The sequence below is a fragment of the Cryptomeria japonica genome, chromosome 5, assembly GCF_030272615.1.
Source record: "Cryptomeria japonica chromosome 5, Sugi_1.0, whole genome shotgun sequence".
NCBI classification, from domain to species: Eukaryota; Viridiplantae; Streptophyta; class Pinopsida; order Cupressales; family Cupressaceae; genus Cryptomeria; species Cryptomeria japonica.
Genome location: NC_081409.1, coordinates 102,061,496 through 102,081,595, shown reverse-complemented (window position 1 = coordinate 102,081,595; position 20,100 = coordinate 102,061,496). Strand labels below are relative to the sequence as shown.

General features: G+C 39.0%; 1 protein-coding gene across 10 annotated transcripts in view; it reads right to left on the bottom strand.

Annotated features, from left to right (window-relative positions):
* LOC131067594 (probable LRR receptor-like serine/threonine-protein kinase At1g06840) overlaps positions 1–20,100 on the bottom strand; it is a 287,435-nt gene that overhangs the window by 35,970 nt on the left and 231,365 nt on the right. The gene's annotated exons all lie outside the window — the stretch shown is intronic.

The window sequence follows — 20,100 nt, the reverse complement described above, 5'->3', positions numbered from 1 at the left end:
GCCTTGTAATGCTGGGTTTGGTGTATGGTCTTAATTTCAATGATACATAAAAGGAAAACCTTGGTTAAGAGGAAACTTTATAGCTCGTACAAGCTTTTGTTGATTGTTGGAGAGTTTTGTAGATCATATTCAAGCCATATTACAACGTACTTGGTTGTACTTGACTGTTGCATAGTGGAGTTGAGGAGTATTTGCTGCTCAAACTGGATTTTTCCCCCGATTTAGGGTTTCTCCAAGTGAAATATCATATTTCGGTCATTGTCACTTGTTTTATTACTATAGTTTCCATGTATCCATCCTTGTTTGGTGATGTATGATTGCAAATATATGACTGTTCCAGTTTTAGGACTGAAAATTCAACTGGTTATTTGTTGGAGGCACTTTTGAATAGTCACCCAATGTATATCTGTATTTGTTAAGTTGTTTGGGATTATCCCACTCAATTTATGGATCAATCATAAACCTTGAATGTTACACTAAAATAGAGTACTTTGATATCTCCACTTGACCACCTCAGCACCAGCCATTTTCTGAAAGAAATCATTGAACTCATCATTAGTGAATATTCAAGTAAAGAAAATTCTACATGATCTACCTCTATTGCAATAAAGACTACTTTTTCCTTTTTTTCTTCTTGTTGCGTTTACTTCCTCTCCAGTCACTATTATTTTCTAGGGAATTGATAAATCTTACCATAGTTGAACTACTTGCCAAAAGCAAAAACTCACCTAGGCTTGGAAAGAAAACTTGGCAACTTAGAAATTGGCTTAAAATTTTTAGAAATGCAATTTTTTTGCAAAATTCAGTGAGGAGATGCATCCAATGAGTCAATAAAATAGAACACAAAAGACCAGCGGGAAAAGTCAATAAATTTATTTCTGATTGGGAATAGGTAGGGGCTGCAACAAACCAGTTGGAAAAGTGTGCTCATTCTTGTTTTGTTGGTAGATCGGACACTCTATAATGTAGTGAAGGACCTCATCCTTGAGTCCCTCCAAGAAAATCTTTCTCGGATCTGCCGATGTCTTGAAATACCCTTGATGACCAGCCAAGGGGATGTCATGAAATGATTGAAGAATCTTCTTTTTGAACTTGGAATTAGGTACTAGGTGTGAGGCCCTACCCCGACTCATCCTAGCATTTCAGTGATTTTCATGTTGAGACTATTATGGATGCTTTATTTTTATGCATTATGGATTTAGAATTTGTATGATTCCATGATTTGGATAACATTGATGTATATTGATGCTTCATTTCTATGCATTATAGGTATAAAACTCTATATGATTCTAGAATAGGATAACTTTGAGATGATGTATGCCATTATTGGATTTGCAGGACTTTACTATGATGATAGAAATATGATGCATGTCTTATGTATGGATCAAAATTATGAGGATTATGATAATTATTTATGTGGATTTATTTGGATATAAGATATATTGATTTTGTTTAATGTCAATCGTATGCAGAGTGTTTGATGTATATTCTTATTCATGTGTTTAATTTTATATGAGGTTATTTGGAATTACTAATGTGTAATTGAGTTGCGCAGGAAAATTATCCATGTGACCATGGAAATACTATGGAGAACCAAACCTAGACTTATGTACGTTCGTAAAACCAGGGGTTGTCTATTTGGAGAGACAACACCCCGTATGTATCGTATTTTATTTGTGAAAGTAAATGTTGTGTGTGTGTTAAATTGAATTTGTTAATTTGTGTAAATCCAACAAGAGACAAATTCCATGTGTAATTTTGTAATGTATTTTATTGTGTCACTTGACACATGTGCTGATTTGTGTCTTGATTTTTGACTTGTCTCTTGGAGGGAGTTGGTTCAACCATAGCCCTTTTCAAACATTTGAATGTGGTCCCAAATTTTCCTTGGGTAGAGAGTCTTTGGAGTGGTCAACTCAGGTTTGACCCGAAAGTTAACTTCAGATGGGTTTCTAAGGGGTCAAATGGACTCCTAGGGGTAGTTTAAAGGTTTTTCCTAAAGTCCATAAAGTATACCTATGGGTTAGGAGTATTTTTAGGCATGTGACTACTCCCATGTGATTGTTTAGTCACCTCAAAAAGTGGGTTTCCTAAAGTGAGCGAAAATTCAATTTAGAAGGTTCCATCTAGGTTAGATAACCTTCCTTATTGATGTGAGATTTTTTTTCCCCACTCTCTCTTACTTTTTCCTTTTTCAGTTTTAGTAACCTGTGAGAACTCTCACTGAGGCCTTCTTAGGCAAGGATTAGGGACTTAGTGGGTAATCACCCACTCTCCATTTTTGGGAGATCTTGCAGTTTTGAAAAGAATAGTTTTGGGATAGAAATTTGGCTAAGTGTATAGAAGAAAAGATTATGGAATTGGGCTGCTCATCCTCAAACTAGTTCTAGCAAACCTTTGGACAAATTGAAGGTTGGTTCATCTTCTCCCTTTCACGTTGCATGTTTATGTTGGAAAGATTGTTTGTATGTAAAAGTTGTTTTCTTGTATTTTCCTTTGTGAAAATTATTATGCGACTTATCTGTTATTTCTTTTATGCATTTTCTTGTGATTTGGGAGTAACCAAGGCCTTCTACTCTTGGGAGAGTAGGATGGTCTTGTGGGTGGAAGGAGTTTGACAGCCTTCGAGTGAGAGGCTCTCATTATGAGAGTGATCTCAAGGGTTGTATATGTGACCCTTGCTGCATAGCCTTGTTTATGCATTTGGGGGTCATAAGGAGAGAAAGTATGGCATGAATGCCTTGGGGGGCATAAGGATGTGGGGTTAATGAACTTATGATATATCTTTGTTTGCCATGAGATGGCTTTGTGATCTACCATTCTTGCAGTCTGTAATGTCCCCTTTTCAGGCATGATGTTTCAGTTGATCGATGGCCTATTTCGGAGACCCGTAGGCTACTCAATGGGTGAAATTAGGGTTTCCAGTTTTGGAGGTTGTTGCTCGTGAATTAGAGTTTGGATCGCAGATTCTTTCTAGGTTTTCAGAGGGCTTCGCAGTGGTATGTCCGGCTTTGCGTTCTGAGCACTTTTTGGAATTTACTATTTTTAGTAAATTCTATTTTTGGCAGTGGTCCTGATTATTTTGGCACAGTTGGTTCTCTTCTTTAGTTGGTTCAGTTGGCTTCGTCACTTTTGGCCTTGGGATGTTTTTGGAGAGATAAGTTCATTTCATTTAAATAATGTTATGTTTTAATGTTATATTTTAAAGTTGACCCCTTGGCCTAGCTTCATCACTTCAAGTTGTTTTAAAAGGTGGTCTTCAAGGGTGGATGCATCATGGAAGGGATTTAATATTTCCTAAGGTCTAAAATCTTGCTTATGAAAAGGGGTGCCAACTTTATGAAGAGAAGTGAATTAAAATAAAGGTTAATTAAAGCTTTTAAAAGTGGCGCCATCTCTTGGAGGAAAATTCAAATGTGAAATTAGGGCACACTTTCTAGAAGCCTCTTGAGATTCCTTGTTAAGCTTATAAGTGGAGGCCTCTTCCCTTCATTTGGGCATCTTATGTCTATTATAATGTTACTCTGTCGAAATGGTATTGGGGTTGCTTCGAGGAATGAATGCCTCCTAGCCTTGGCATTGCTTCTTGCTTGAAAGATAGCAACTAGTGGTGATTTAGTGTAGTTGTGAGAGTTTGTAGTGAGGATTGCATTGTAGCTTGAGTTATGCTGGAAGTTCAGTTATTTGCATTTCATTTCATTTTCGGGAGTCGCGGTTAATAGGGCAGATTTGTAGTTTCACTCATATATTTTAAAACAAAAACATATTCATTCTGGGTATTGCATATTTCCTCTTGTTTTGGCTGGGCGCTCCTTTGTGCAAATTTGCAGATTCTAATATGAAGTGTTTTATTTTATAGAGAATAATCGCCATTCTTGCCTGGCATCATTGCTGGGAATTGCCTTGGGGTTCGTGTTAAATAATCTGTTGGGTTAATGTTTGATTTCTTGGTATTGGTTTGGTCGCCTCCTTCATAGGAAGCCATTGCTTTTGGTTTTGGGTCATTTAGACTCGTATTGAGAGAGTAATGAGCATTTTAGTGATTCCATGGTGTTGCTGATTAAGCATTTCAAGTGCAGGTCTGTCATAAATCAGAATATTAAGATTGATCCTTGAGAAGAATTTCTTGGACTTATCATTTTTGTTAAGCTCGGGAGAGTCTTCTATATTGTTGCAGCATTGTATAGTCTTAATCTTATGATCTTGGCAAGCATTCACTATCAAATTGTAAGCTGAACAGTAGTACTGGCAGCATTTCTTCTCATTTTCATTTCACGCTTTTTATTTACATTTAATTCCATTTCTAAGTTCTTAGCATCTCCGCCATATGGTAGCTCCATTCCCACCTTGGGTTTGAAAGCACATGCTTGGTGTCGAGTTTTCCTTTCAACAGTTGTAATTGTAAAGATCTTCTGACCATATGTTAGTCCATCTTGGGCACATTCTTGGTTAGAGTTGCTTTCAGCATGCACTAAGATCCTTTGACCATATGTTAGTCCATTTTGGGCACATTCTTGGTTAGAGTCACTTTCAGAATGCTTTAAGACCCTCTGACCATATGCTCATGCCTTGCCCAATCCGGGATCCTGGTGTACATTCTTGGTTAGAGTTGTATTCCGCATCGTTTTGGTTTAAGTGCTAACCCTAATGGATGTGTGTTGCATTACTTTTTGTAATTGAAAAATTGAAAAAATTGGTCTAGGATATTTCACAGTCTCCTCAGGGTATTTGGTCCACTTCCACCCTTGTAAAAACATCACATTTTGTGATGAAGTGTAGCCTTGGTTGGGAAAGTGTTGTCTGTTTTTCCCTTGCTTGTTGTGTTTGCTTGAGTGAATCTGTCTAGGGCTTGGTTCTCCAAGCTCAGGGGTGGCTTCTAGAAAGCCTAGGCTGGGAGGTGAGCTCTCCATGGTCATAGCCTTATGATTTATATGTAGGTTGCTTGGAAAGAAAAGAAAAAGACAAGCTAGGAGCTGCTGGTTTTACTTGATTTGCAGAAAAAGATTAAGGAATGGGATATTATATTTTAGTTGCAGCAATGTAAAAGAAAAGCTATATGTTGTATTTATTTTGAAAAAGAAATGTATCCATTTTATTTAAAGTCCTCATTTAATAGAGATGAGAGACTAGTTGGGTATCGCACCCATTTGTAATGTTGACTATATTGTATTCTAAATATGCTTTAAAGAAATGCATTATTTTATTAAGCTATTATTGCAAAAATGAAATGTTTATGTTTGGATTAAGCTCCTATATTTATTGAAATATTATATGTTGTATTCATGTTATTCTTTGGAAAATAAAAGTTCATTTTATCTCTTTATGCATATTGAAATAATGGAAATGAGAGAAGTAATAAGCTTGCATGTTAGTAAGAGAAAAGTAAGTATTTTATTTCCAAATACAAATTATGGTTAAATAGGTTTAACATGTCTATCTCTAAGGTTATTTTAAATGAATTCTAGGCTAATGAAGTGCTGTTAAAAATTATTAAATTCTGTCACTTTCCTTATTGCAGAAAACAAATCTAGACTTAATAGACTTTCTCTAAAGTTAGCAACTAGATTTGTCAAAAGAAAAAGAAATACCCTATTTAAAACTGCTAGTTTTGAAACCCTGCTTTATGTGATTTTAGCAAAAAGAAATATAAATAGATTGTTTAAAGTAAATAAAAGAAAAATTGCCCCTATTTCCATGCTGTCAGTATTTTAATAATTTTTGGCATGATTTAAAAAGTTAAGAAAATTAAAATATCTACTTAGATAAACCTGCGCTAAATCTATCCGTTAAATTACATATATATATATAAATATATACACATGTAAATATATATATATATACACATGTAAATATATATATATATATATATATTTATGTTGAAAAAAAAAAGAGATTTAAATTATTTCTTAAAAAAAAAAAATAATAAACAAAAATGGGGAGCCTCGGCCCCTGCAGAACCCCCACAGGGCGGCCCCCCCCCCCGCGCTGTGGGCGGCGACCCCCAGCAGCAGCCGCAGCCGCACTGTGGGCCGCAACCCACAGACAGGGTGGCTTCGGCCCCCCCTGTGGGCGACACCCCACAGCAGTGACGGCAGCCGTGCTGCGGGCCGCGTCCCACAGCGACGGCCAAGGCCGCCTCTGTGGGCTGTGACCCGCAGGCACAACTGCGGCCGTCCCTGCGGGGAGCCCCCATGGCTTTCCCCACCGCCGCACCAACATTGAAACCCCTACGGCCGCCCTCTATCGGCCTCTGCTTGCTCTCCCTTAGCCCTGCAAAAAAATTGAATAACATAGTTAAGCCCTAGCCCGAAAATTGGGTTAGGGCAAGACAATAAGGTGGGAAGAAAATAGGCTAGAGGGTAGGGGTATTTTATAATATTTAGTTAGGTTACATGGGGTATTTTTATAATAATGTTTGTTTAGAAAATAAATATCCTCATATATAAATATATATGTGTTTAATGAAAATATATATATATATAGTTAAAAATATATATGTATAAATCTAACTTGAGTTTAATTATTTTATTTAAACATTCATATTTTATATATGATTAGATAAACATTTGAATATGATGTTTAAATTTTAATTCTTTAAAGCTTTATCTTTTAGGACTTTATAACGATTTTTTTTTTGTAAGTTATTTGGCTATAGGGGGATTATTGTAGTCCACCTAAATTTAGGCTTGTCGAGATTAAACTTTATAGGGCAATTTTCATTATGGGTTTATTTAGCCCTTTAGTCAAATTTTAGACACATTATAATTATCATTAAATTAAATCATGGGATTAAAAATCCAGGTGCTAGAGTTAATATAATTAATTCCTACAGGCTACAACGATTAAAATATTAATTGAGGTTAATAATATCTCTTGTCAATTAATTTAGAGATTTTTGCTTAAATTTATTTATTTATTAATTGTTGAGATAATAATACCTTCTTTGGAAAATTAATATTCCGCTTTTAATTTAGAATATTTTCGCCTAATTGATTTAGCTGTTAGATTAACTCAAACATAGTTAAGACTAAACTTGTTATTGCAGTTCATTTTAGTAAATTTAGTTTTATTAGGATATGTTTTAAAAAAAAAAGTTTGTTGTTCCATTTGTGCCCAAAAGTTTGGGCATGACACTAGGAAGATTCTACCTTTATAGTGTATCAAATCATCAACCATTTGATATTTTTCATCATGCAAAGTGCCCTCCACTAAACTGGTAGCAAACTGATTTTTAGCATACTCTGCAATAATCTGTTGTTTCCAATCAACAGTGATCTCAACCAATGTGTTCAAATGTGGCCTTCTAGACAAAGCATCAACCACAATGTTCTTCTTCTCCTTGACATACTCAATATCAAAATTGTAAGCTTGGAGCTTACTCACCCATTTTTGTTGTCTCGTTCAAATCCTTCTGATGCATGAGGTGCCTAAGACTATTGTGATCAGTCTTCACCACAAACTTACTCCCAACTAGATATTGTCAGAACTTGGCCAAGGCGTGCATGATTGCAAGCATCTCTTTATCATAAATTGAATATGTTTTTTCAGCTATCAACATTCTACTTTCAAAAACAATTGGATGCTTGTCTGGCATTAACACAGCTCCAACTCCTTCTCCTAAAGCATCACACTGCAACTCAAAGGGTTGGGAGAAATCTGGGGTTGCCAACATAGGACATGAACTCATGAGCTGTTTGAACTTATCAAAAACCATTTGTGCTCTCTCTGACCATGCAAATGCCCCCTTTTTGGTAAGATCGGTGAGAGGGGCAGCCATTTGGGAATAACCTTTCACAAATCTTTTGTAAAAACCAGGCTTGCAAAACTCGGCGAGCCATTAAAAAACTCGCGAGTAATCGCGATCCATAATGGCGCGCGAGTTAATCGCGGAAATACTCGGCGCGATTTTTTCATATAGTCGCCGCGATTTTTTTGACAAATACTCGCCGTTAATCGCCAAAACCTGCCCGAAAACGCGGCACAAAACGCGAGAAAAATGCGACTTAAGTCGCAGGCAAAAAAAAAACCTAAGTCTTTATTCCATTTCGCGCGACTTTGGAAGGCAAAAAACGCCACGCGATTTCCAGTAGGGTTTGCATTTGCACGCGCGACCAGGTTTTTACTTGTTTATTCATGATCTTTTTGTATTGTTTTATTTCGAATTCACAGTCATTTTAAATTTTAATCGAATGACTGTGTAATACACAGTCATTTGAAATGACTGTGTATTACAAAGTCAAAATGACTGTGTATTGTTTGCATTTGCACGTGCGACCAGGTATCTTTTTGTATTGTTTTATTTCGAATTCACAGTCATTTTAAATTTTAATCGAATGACTGTGTAATGAATGACTGTGTATTACACAGTCATTTGAAATGACTGTGTAATACACAATCATTTCAAATGACTGTGTATTACATAGTCATCATTACACAGTCACAGTCATTTCAAATGACTGTGTAATACACAATCATTAGTAATTACAGTCATTTCAAATGAGTGTGTATTACACAGTCATCAGTCATTTGAAAATGACTGTGTATTACACAGTCACAGTCATTTCAAATGACTGTGTAATACACAGTCATTTCAAATTTTCAAATGACTGTGTATTACATAGTCACAGTCATTTCAATTTTCAAATGACTGTGTATTACACAGTCATCATTACACAATCACAGTCATTTCAATTTTCAAATGATTGTGTAATACACAGTCATTTCAAATTTTCAAATGACTGTGTATTACACAGTCATCATTACACAGTCATAGTCATTTCAATTTTCAAATGACTGTGTAATACACAGTCATTTCAAATTTTCAAATGACTGTGTATTACATAGTCATCATTACACAGTCACAGTCATTTTAAATGACTGCGTATTACACAGTCATCACTCATCATTACACAGTCACAGTCATTTCAAATGACTGTGTAATACACAGTCATTTTCAAATGACTGTGTAATACATAGTCATTACAGTCATTTCAAATTTTCAAATGACTGATGACTGTGTAATACATTAATCATTAATGTACATTGTAATTAATGACTGTGTATTACACAGTCAATTGTGAAATGACTGTGTAATACATACTCATAGTCATTTGAAATGACTATCAACTGTGTAATGTCAATGTGTATTAAAGTATTTCATTTAAATTTAAATTTGAAGTTAAAAACTTAAAAAAATACACAACCAATTAAAAATTTTAATTTTAGATAGTCATCTATTAATAGATGACTATAAATAAAATACAGTTATACAGTCATTGTAATTTTTGGATGTTCGTGATTTTTTTTGGTAACAATGTTATTTATCTCTAAATGTTGTCTCTCTTTTGCTAGGTTCTTTTCCACATCTTTTTGAAAGAAAATGGATTCAGCTTCTACAGTTAAAGTTGGTGGCAAAAAGAGAGACCCTTGTTGGAAACATGGGAGACCAGGTCCAAAACGAGGAGATGTTTTTTGCAACCATTGCAAAAAAATTGTAAAAGGTGGCATTAATAGGTTCAAATATCACCTTGCAAAAATTCAATGCCAAGATACCACAAGCTGTACGGAATGTACTGAAGAGGCTACAAGAGATGCAATAGCAACGCTTGAAGCATATGATCAAAGGAAGGCAACAAAAAAGAGAACAGCAGAGGCAATGGCAGCCCCAAGGGCAGATTTGAGTTCCATAGGGTCACATACAGATGTGGCGACATCTGGTTCTTCCCTTGGGCCACGGATACGAGCAAAGGGAACATTGGACAGCAACATGGAAAACTTCTTTATTCCACGTAACACTCCTGGTGCACAACCTGGATTGCTTGGCACTGCATGGAATAAAGAGGCTCACCAACAAGCCAAGGTGGCGTGTGCTAGATTTTTTTATCTATAACGATGTTCTGTTCAATGCTATTTCTAGTCCATCTTGGGACCAATTGGTCACCACGTTGACTGTGGCAGGTAAGGGGTTCAAATCCCCAAGCCGTTACGAGGTAAGTGGACCGTTATTGCAGGATGAGGTCCAAAACACTCTTGCATTAGTGGAAGAGCAAAGGACTATTTGGGAAAAGAATGGCTGCACCATTCTTTCTGATGGATGGACAGATGGTAGGAATAGGACACTCATCAACTTTCTAGTTGCTTCAGGAGGACAGTTAGTATTTTTAAAATCAATTGATGCCTCCAATGAAGTGAAGAATGCGGAGACCTTGTGCAACATGTTGGATGAGGTGGTGATGGATGTGGGAGTGCAGAATGTCATCCAAGTTGTGACTGATAATGCAGCTGCATATGTGGCAGCCGGCAAACTTCTAATGGCTAGACATCCGACATTATTTTGGAGCCCTTGTGCTGCCCATTGTCTTGACTTGCTCCTTGAGGACATAGGGAAACTAAGTTGGGTAAAGAAAGTGGTTGAAGATGGAAGGAATATCACCAAATACATCTACAATCACACATGGGTCCTGAATCTTATGAGAGAGCACACTGAAGGTAAGGATCTTGTGTGGTCGGGGGTCACACGCTTTGCTACCAATTTCCTCACCTTGCAGAGCATAGTTGCTACATTGCCCAACCTGAAGCGGATGTTCGTGAGTGAAAGATGGTTGGGGAGTCCTTATGCTACAAAGCCTGAAGCAGAGAAGGTTGTGATTGCCATTTTTGATACTAATTTTGCCAAGATAGTGGAGGAGATCATCAATGTAAGTTTTGAAACTTTAATTGATGATTTATTATTTAATTTTCTAATATTTCAATCTGCTGATTTTGTTAGATTTTTTATATCTAGGTGTCGGAACCGTTGGTGAGGGTGCTACGAATGGTGGATGGGGATCATAACTCCATGGGGTATCTATATGAGGCCATGGATAAGGCCAAAGAGGCGATTCAACACTTGTATGGGTCAAACAAGACCAAGTATGAACCCATATGGCGCATAATTGATCGGAGGTGGAACCATCAACTCCACCAACATATTCATGCTGCTGCCTACTTCTTGAATCCCAAGTTTTTTTACTCTCCGAGTTTCAGAGCAGATGCAGAGGTTAGAATTGGCCTTGACACATGCATTCAGAGATTAGTTGATGATGAGATCCTTCGAGACCTGATACTTGATGAGTTGCAGAGTTGTAAGAAGGCCTTAGGGGAATTGTTTTCTTCACCTGATTGCAAACGTGGGAGAGCCACCTTACGACCAGGTAAAAAAAAACATATGTTTAATTTTTACCATTTATTTCTCTCTTTAAGATTATTGAAATCTTTACAAGTTATAAATCACATTTTGTATCCTTGCAGATTTGTGGTGGGAAGATTATGGTGCCACAACGCCTAATCTTCAAAAGCTTGCCATCCGCATATTATCACAGCCTTGTAGTGCTTCTGGTTGTGAGCGCAACTAGAGTGTTTTTGAGAACATCCACACAAAAAAGCGCAATAGGTTGACTCAACAACGCTTGAATGATCTTGTCTATGTGCGGTACAACATTCGATTACATGAGAAGAAGGTGCTAGGGCAAGATTCACATGAAGCACTTGACTTGGATGACATTGATCTATATGCAGCAGAATGGGTTGCTTCTCCTGATGATGTTGATAATGATTTGGATCCATTCCTTACTAATGAGCAGCTGAGTGAGTTGGAGAGGGCAGGAGAGGAATGGGATGCGGAAGTGGCAGCACGTGAGGAGGAGCAGGAGGTTGATCATGCAGCAGAGGCACCTGTTAGTGTTGAGGATGTTGCCACTACTTCAGCACCACCCACCCAGCGGCCACAATCTGTTTTGAGCTTTAGTCGTAGACGCAATTTATGATTTCTTATTTTCATTGATACCAAACTTTGAACTTGATATGTAATCAGAATTTCAGAGGTTCTTGTTTTGTGGTCTATGACTCTATAACTCTATGAGACTGTCACTATGATACGTTGATATGTATTGAACTCTTATTCATATGTTGCACTTGATTTTTGGTTTATGCTATGATACTTGCATTTGTTGCTATGTATTACCAAAAAAATTTGATTTATATATCATGGAAATCATATATGTTATACAAATTTGGTGTAAATGTGTGTTTTTGAATTATATATAAAAAAAAATGTATTTTCAAATGTTCGATAAAGTTGCCGAGTTTTGGCGAGTCCCGAGTTTTTAAAATTTTTTGGCCTTGCCAAGTTATTGCAAAATCCGAGTTTTTCAAGCTTGGTAAAAACCACACAAGCCCAAAAAACCTTTCAGCTAGGTAAGGTTCTCTGCAGGAGGCCAATCCATGATCGCCTTAATCTTCTCAAGATCAATACTAACTCCCTTAGAGCTGATCACATGTCCAAGGTAGAGCAGCTTGGTCATTCCAAATTCACACTTGTACTCCTTTGCGAACAATGATTCTAACTCCAAAAAGCTAAGCACTTCCTCCAAGTGCTTGAGATGCTCCTCCCATGACTTATTGTAAATGAGGATGTCATCAAAGAAGACAAGCACAAACTTCCTCAATTGTTTTTGGAATATCCTGTTCATACAAGATTGGAAGGTAGCAGGTGCATTAATCAACCCAAAGGGCATGACTAGAAACTCAAAATGCCAAAATGGCATCTGAAGGCTGTCTTCTCAATGTCTGACTCCCTCATTCTAATGTGATGGTACCCTGATTTGAGATCAATCTTGGATAAATAGATAGCCCCATGTAGCTCATCTATGAGCTCATCAATCCTGGGTATGGGATATCAATTTTTAATGGTTTTCTGGTTTAGAGCTCGGTAATCTATGCGCATGTGCATAGTCCCATCCTTCTTCTTGACTAGAACTACTACAGAAGCAAACAGGCTCTTGCTTGGGCGGATGTACCCCATATCCAAGAGTTCTTTGATGGCCTTCTCTATTTCATCCTTCTGCTTCTTCAGATACCGGTATGGATTAGTGATGACCGGTTTAGCTCCTTCTTCAAGTTCAATGATGTGCTCGATCCCTCTCTCTGGAGGTCTCCCAGGGGGTAGGCTACCAAAAAATTTACTCCTCTTGGTGATCAATTCTTGAATATCTGGATGTTAATGCCTATTTTCTTCTATTGGATTGGACGACATGACCAAACATTTTGCTGCCCATTCAACTTGACCATGACAAACCAACTTTTCCATCCCCTTTAGAGACACAATACGAGGGCCTCCATTTGACATCCCTCTCAACACTACTTTCCTCCCCTCTGATGTAGATTTCAACTCCATAGTTTGCAGATATAGAGTGATCTCTCCAAGAGATCATAGCCATTATATGCTGAGTACTGTATCATCAGTGCCTCCAATGCTAACAACATAGAAGTCATCCTTGACTTCGTAATTTCCCAATCGCATAGACATATTGGAGACCATTCGGTTGCAAGAGATAGTAGAACCATCAGCTACCATTACTTTGCAATATTCAACTTCATTGGTTGTAAGGCCTCTCTTTGCAACAATTCTCTCATCTATGAGGTTATGAGTTGCTCTAGTGTCAATAAGAGCAATGACTCGGTGCTCTCTAAGCACTCCATGAACTCTAAATGATTCAATTTTATGGAGACTAGAAAGTTGGGCAACTGCACCCACACCTTCTTGGTTTTCTTCTGCGTCTTCCAAAACCTCTTCATACTCACTTTCCCCAATATCAGTCTGTTGTTCTGAATTTTCAGATTCTGATCCATCAGCAAAATAAGCCTCCATGTGGTGCATATTGCTTTTTCCATAGCACTTATGACCTAGGGCCCATGGTTCCTTGCAGGTGTAACACAAATTCTTCCTTCAGATCTCTTTTCGGAGCTCATCATCCATCTTAGAAGAAAACTTCTTTGTCGGATTTGAAAACTTCTTCTTGTCCTTTCTATAAGGAAAGGGCTTGGACTGAAATTTCGACTTTGGGGCAGCCAACTCCATACTTTAAGATTTTCTGATTGCTTCAGTCAAAGTTGGTGGATCGAACGCCTTCACCCAATCTATCAATGGTTCTTCTAGCCCTTCACAAAATAGGACTAGAAGCCTCCTTTCAGTGATGTTAGGCACCATCACAACAAGTTTCTGAAAATCAGTTATGTAGGCATCAAGTGAATCTTGTTTTAACTGCACAAGTTCACGAAACCTCACCTCAGGATCCTTAGTGTCAAATCTTTCAATGATTTTATTGGTAAACTCATTATAGGTGACAATGAGGTTATGGCCAAGAGTGACTAGACCGTGATACCACCAGTCATGGGCGGCTCCATCTAGATGCAAAGTGGCAAACTTGATAGCATCTTCTTCAGGCATTGGCCTTAAGGACAAGTAGTTGTCTAGCTTCTAAACCCACAATCTAGGAAAACATTTGTCACTTCTGTCAAAGTGGGCTAAGGTGACTTTTCCAAGGGCTTGTTGATAGTTGCTTGTAATAGGAGGGTGATTCTCATATCTTCCACCTACTCTTCTTTTCTTCTGACTCATATATTGATCTAAGGTGAGAATGTCCCGAATCTCCCTAGGAAGAGAAACATATTCCATGTAGCTATTTCTCACTTCATCAGCCATTGGTACTTCAACTTCAACCGAGGGTGCTTCCTTGGGTAGGAAGGTAGGTTGCAAAGGTCTAGGAGCTGATCATCCAAGTGTTATCACATTTGATCCTCCATTCCCTCCATTGATACTTCCATTTCCGCCATTGGTATTGGAAGTGCTTGCTTCGGCTTCGTGGGTTAGTTGATTAGAAATCATATTTTGATTCTGACTAAGCTTGACTAGCAATTGTGACATCATATCTAACATAGTATCAAACTTTCTTTCTACTTTGGCTTCATGAGCCTCATTTGTGTCTGCCCCTTTTCAGCCATGTTTCCAACTGTGGCTTCTTTGTTTCTAAGAACTTCTGAGAATGTCTCTTCAATCGGAATTGGTGGAATCTAAAACTGCTATCTCTTCTGCTCTCTATTGTAATACCTAATTTCTCTATCACTCATGGAGAAATTTATCAACGAAAGTCATAGGCTAGTAGGAAAACCAACTCTGATACCATTGAAATAGACCCCTTAGTTTTTTTCCATTTTTGAACACAACACTAGCACCCATTAGCGTTAGCAATAAGCAACGTAAACTGTATCGACCACTTGTGTAGTGGGAGGATAAGATATAACATGGAAAGAGCACTACATTTGGCGGTATGACCAGCCACTTCCACTTATTCAGTGGGGATTACAAAGAATAACTGAAGGCTTATTGAAAGCAATACTTGGCGGTGTAACAGACCACTTCCGCTTTGCAACGGGCAAAATAAAACTAAACTCAACCACTTATTCAACGGGAATGCTAATAGAAAATGCTCGAAAGTAATGAAATAAGAAATTGGCGGTGAACCAGCCACTTCCACCTGTTCAGTGGGTAACAATATTAGCTTCAAAATATGAAAATTAAAGAATGCTGTTTAGTACCACTAAATCAGCGAATTACAATAAGGCTAACATTGAAGCATCATGAGAAAACGCTGCTACTATGATTCAAGAAGTTAGAGAAACAAATCCAAACTCAATGCTAATAAATTATGATGATAAATCGGAGTTTAGAAAAGCGATACCCAATCTGATATGCAATAGCTGCAAACTGATTTTTTTAACCAGCAATCCAAGAAAGCTTCAAATGATCATATCTCCATCGATTCTTCTCTAAAATAGCTCAAACTGAAAGCAAAGACACCATAAAGGTTAGGCGTCCAACCTCCATCCAATCCCAAGTTCCAACCAGCAACTATGGAGATGGAACGAATCCCAATGCATCCAAGGCAAGATGGTACAACCAACTAAAAGGTATGACTAGCAGCAAAAATCAACTTTCTCATAAAAAATCATGAAACCTTAGTCACAGGAGTGCCCAGATTTGTGGAAAAGAATGAGCCAATACCCACAAAAATCAAACCAAACCTCTAGACAATATGAATATAAACTTGAATCAGCAATTAGGGTTTTACACTCCAAAAACAAACACCACTCACACCGCCAACTAGAAAACATCAAATCCACTCAAAACTAAAATTTCCATTGGAATACCCTAACAACCTCTGAATGAAGCTGCACCATAATCAACTAGGAGTCATCTTTCAAACTCGAAAATGGAAGAAGCTAGGAGTCGCACAACCCCGAGTAAGAGTCTTTGAAAATATTTCAGCAGCACTTTGTTATTAAGGATTAAACGTTTTAACTTCCTTTTTCATGTGCACTAATAACTTAATAAAAATTATTAATAATTCCCAACTAGGAGGACCACATGAGAACATCTTTTAAAAATAACTTAAAGTCACTGAGCCTAGGCGTGGGGGTAAAGCAGCAACTTGGAATTATAAAATCACTTCAAATATTACCTTCCAAAAATGGACTCCAAGAGAACTGAATGAGCCACTCCTCAAATCGGATTGCCAGAAATAGAAACCAAGTGTTGTATTGTACCGCTAAAAATAGAAAGCGACTCCAAACACCTTTTAAGCACAATCCGGGTAGCTATCAATATTTACTAAAAATAGTAAGTTCAAAAATCTCCTCTGACGGAAATGCATGTCATACCACTTGGAAGCTCTCGAGAAACCCCCCCAAAAAAAAAGGCAAACTTCCAAACACCTGCAAACACCCCTCTAAAATCCACCCGGAGAGAAATCTCCTTTGACGGAAATGCGTGTCATACCACTCTAAAGCTCTCAAGAAACCCAGAAAAACCCAAGAGGCAAACTTCCAAACTCATGTAAACACCCCTCTGAAATCCACCTGGAAGATGGAAACCCTAATTTAGTCTTTGATTAGCCTATGGGTTTCTAAAATAGGCTAAAGATCCATCTAACAGTCTAGAGATGAGAAGGGACATTACAAAGGGATACCTCCAAAATTGTGCATACACAGGATCCCTATTGTTGGCGGCATATTGTATGTACGAGAATAATAAGAAATTAAGTAATTAGGAAGTACTTTGTTTAAGTGATGTAACTGAGGGTAGGTAGTTACGTGTGCGGCGGTTGTCCCTCACATCCCCTCAGTACCTTTATATACCATGTGATGTAACTTGCCATTATTGCGATTATGAATGGAATGGTATCGTTTCTGTTGGCTAGCAATTGATATACATTGTGTGCCTTAATACATTCTAACTGTGTTTATTTGAAATCTATGGCATTACTGTTCTTTGTTATGTATTCTATCTACATGCATTAAACTGTTCGCCTAGCAGGCAAACATCTGGCACCGTTGTTGAGTTAAACCTGGGAATGATGGGAGTATACTACATGGCACAACGATAATGGGCCAACCATTGAATAAAGGGAGGAGCAACCTTGAGGAAGAAGAACCCGAAGAATTGTTTGAAGGGGAAAGGGCATTCACAGTGGACTTTAGGTGCATACTGCAAGCGTCCATTGAAACTCACGTATGAAGGGAAGTAGCACGAGAAGACGTTCCTGAGAGTGTTGTGTGGACTTCCCTCGGAGTGAGCCCTGCGGTGAACCAGTTGATGAACAACCTACCCAACCTATTGGCACAAGCTTTCCTTGCCCTTCAAAACCGCCGAGAGGAAACATACCGTGAGAACCGGCGGCAACAAATCTTACAGTAGTTCGAAGAGAGGAGTCGGTGCGAGGAGGAAGAACGTGAGGAAAGCCGCTGGCAAACCTTCAATCCCATGGAACGAAGGAATTGATGCCCGTGATGCTGAATAAGGACAATAATCATGTGCCGAAGGGAAAAGAAGAAGATGGGCACGAGGAAGCAGTGAGGGCACTAAGGTTGGAGTGACAAGCCGAAAGTCGGAGACGACTAAAGAAAATTGCTGAAGAAGAAAGTGGGAATGGCAATGATGGCTCGAGTGGCGAGGGCCAAGTTTCTGTGTTAATAGAAACCACTAGGAAGCAGTTGGGGGACCTTTCCCTCACGTTGGAGGAGATTGGCGACGGGAGTACGATAGAGCCGTACACGCCATTCAGAGGTGACGAAACTAGGAGAGAAAAGGAGACTGAGATCGAGAACAGAGAAGTGGGAGATATCCATGCGACCGAAGGTGTCAAGAGGACACAAGGGCATGGTAGTAGAAGCAATCTGTTCGGTTCAGGCTCATGACACCCTGGTAGTCAGAGTAACCTGGTGGGACCCAACGTACCAAAACTCAACGGACCACTTTCTGGATGACTAGTGTTTGGAGGACCAGTTTCTGGAGGGTCGAGTTCTAGAGGGCAGTATGGGCCACAGCCAAGGAGCATAATGGTGAACAAGAAGAAGTTGCCTAAATTTACTAGAGACGGGAAGGAAGATCCTATACGGCATTGTTGGACATGTGAAACGATCTAGTTGGCCAATGGAGTAGTCGAAAAAGCTGAATGGGTGGTGCAGTTCCCCACCACCCTACGCGGGGTAGCCATCGACTGGTACTTCGATACAGATAAGACAAAGGTAGGAACTTGGGACGAGTTACAGAAAGCCTTCGAGATGGAGTTTCGACTCCTTCGGGGCGACAATGAAATCATCACAGAAATCCTAAGTACGAACCAAGGAAAACACGAGACAGTCAGAGCATATAGCCGGCTATTGAAGGAATTGCTGGGAAAGATGGACAACAAGTCGACTGATGGATTAAAGAAAAGGTGGTTCGTGAAGGGTCTGAAATCATCCCTCAGGAAGAAATGAAAATTGTACCACCCACGTCCTATGAAGATGCCTACAACCGCGCGATGGACCTGGAAAGTGAAGGCAAGACAACTAGGAAGAAGAAAGACAGGTCCTCTGGTGACAAGGAATCCTCAGATGGAAGTAGCAGCGATGAGGGATCCAGCAAGAAGGTGCAAGGCCTCTAGAAGGACATGCACCACATGATGAAAGAATTTAAAAGTATGAAGGGAAGCACGAGCAAGAATGAGGAAGTGTGGTGCACCGAGTGTAAGGAGGAAGGTCATACAAAAGGTACCTATCCTAAAAAGGCCTTCTGTGAAATTTACCAAGTGTTGGGACACTCCACCAAAAGTGTCCCTACAATATGAAGACATGAGGGAATCAGGTGCTCTTCACCCAAGAGCAGCCGTTGCCATCCATTGCGGTGGGCACATCCCAACACCACGACATCATTCGACGGTTACAGAGGTAACCGAAGGGGAGGAAGAGGCAACAATAACAACAACAATAACTGGAGCTGAATGCAGTACAACGCTAAAGGACGACCAATGATTCAATGTCGGGCCTGCAACCAGTGGGGGCCTTTTCCGCAAGATTGCCAGAAGGCTGAAACCCCTCAGAACTTGTGCAGATGGTGTGGTCCTGGCGACCACGACGATACAAATTTCCCCAAGCCCGAAGTGAATCTATTAAATATTGAGAATCCTGGTGAGGAAAAGGAGGTGTTGGCACAAGCATAGAAGGCCACCTACCCGAACCCTCATACAGAAAAAGAAAGAGCACTGGAGGCAAAGGGTGAGATTGAATGAGGCATGATGACAAAACGATGGGCAACGACAGAGGCGACGAGCACCTCACCCCGTACGGAGGTAGAGAAAAATATTATGCGGCAAGTCTTGTAGATGGAGGTACTGGTAAAGGTGCAGGACCTTCTCGAAACAATGCCACAACTAAGGACTGCCATCCTGAGCTCTGTGCATAGCACGACCCACACATTTTCCTACACATCTTCAAACCAACTAGAAGTCCCAGTCAACCCTTCCGCTAACCCAATAGTGCTGGCCGTCAGTAGTGGTCAACACCCCACGGTGGTAGAGATGGGTATCCTTGGGACCATTCTTACAGATACCATCGTGGACGGAAGATCCAGAGTGTTGGTTGAAAATTTTGTACACTTGGGGAAATATACAAAATTGTGGTTTCAACCACAGCGTGTGAGTAAAACTCTCCTAATTAAGCGAAGGCTCCCACTATCTAACTACAACTTTGAAAATAAAATAAGATGGGACAACAATCTTTCTTCTTCTTTCAAGAAAGACAATATCCTTTTCTCTTCATAGAAAAGTGATAGCGATTTGATATAAAACAATAGTAACAACTTTCGAAATGAAATGAGAGAAAGGAAATGAAGTTTCCTGAAAGCTCAAAGACTTCCGTCACTTCCTTCGAGACGAGACGGCAATATCAAGTTCAAAGACTTGA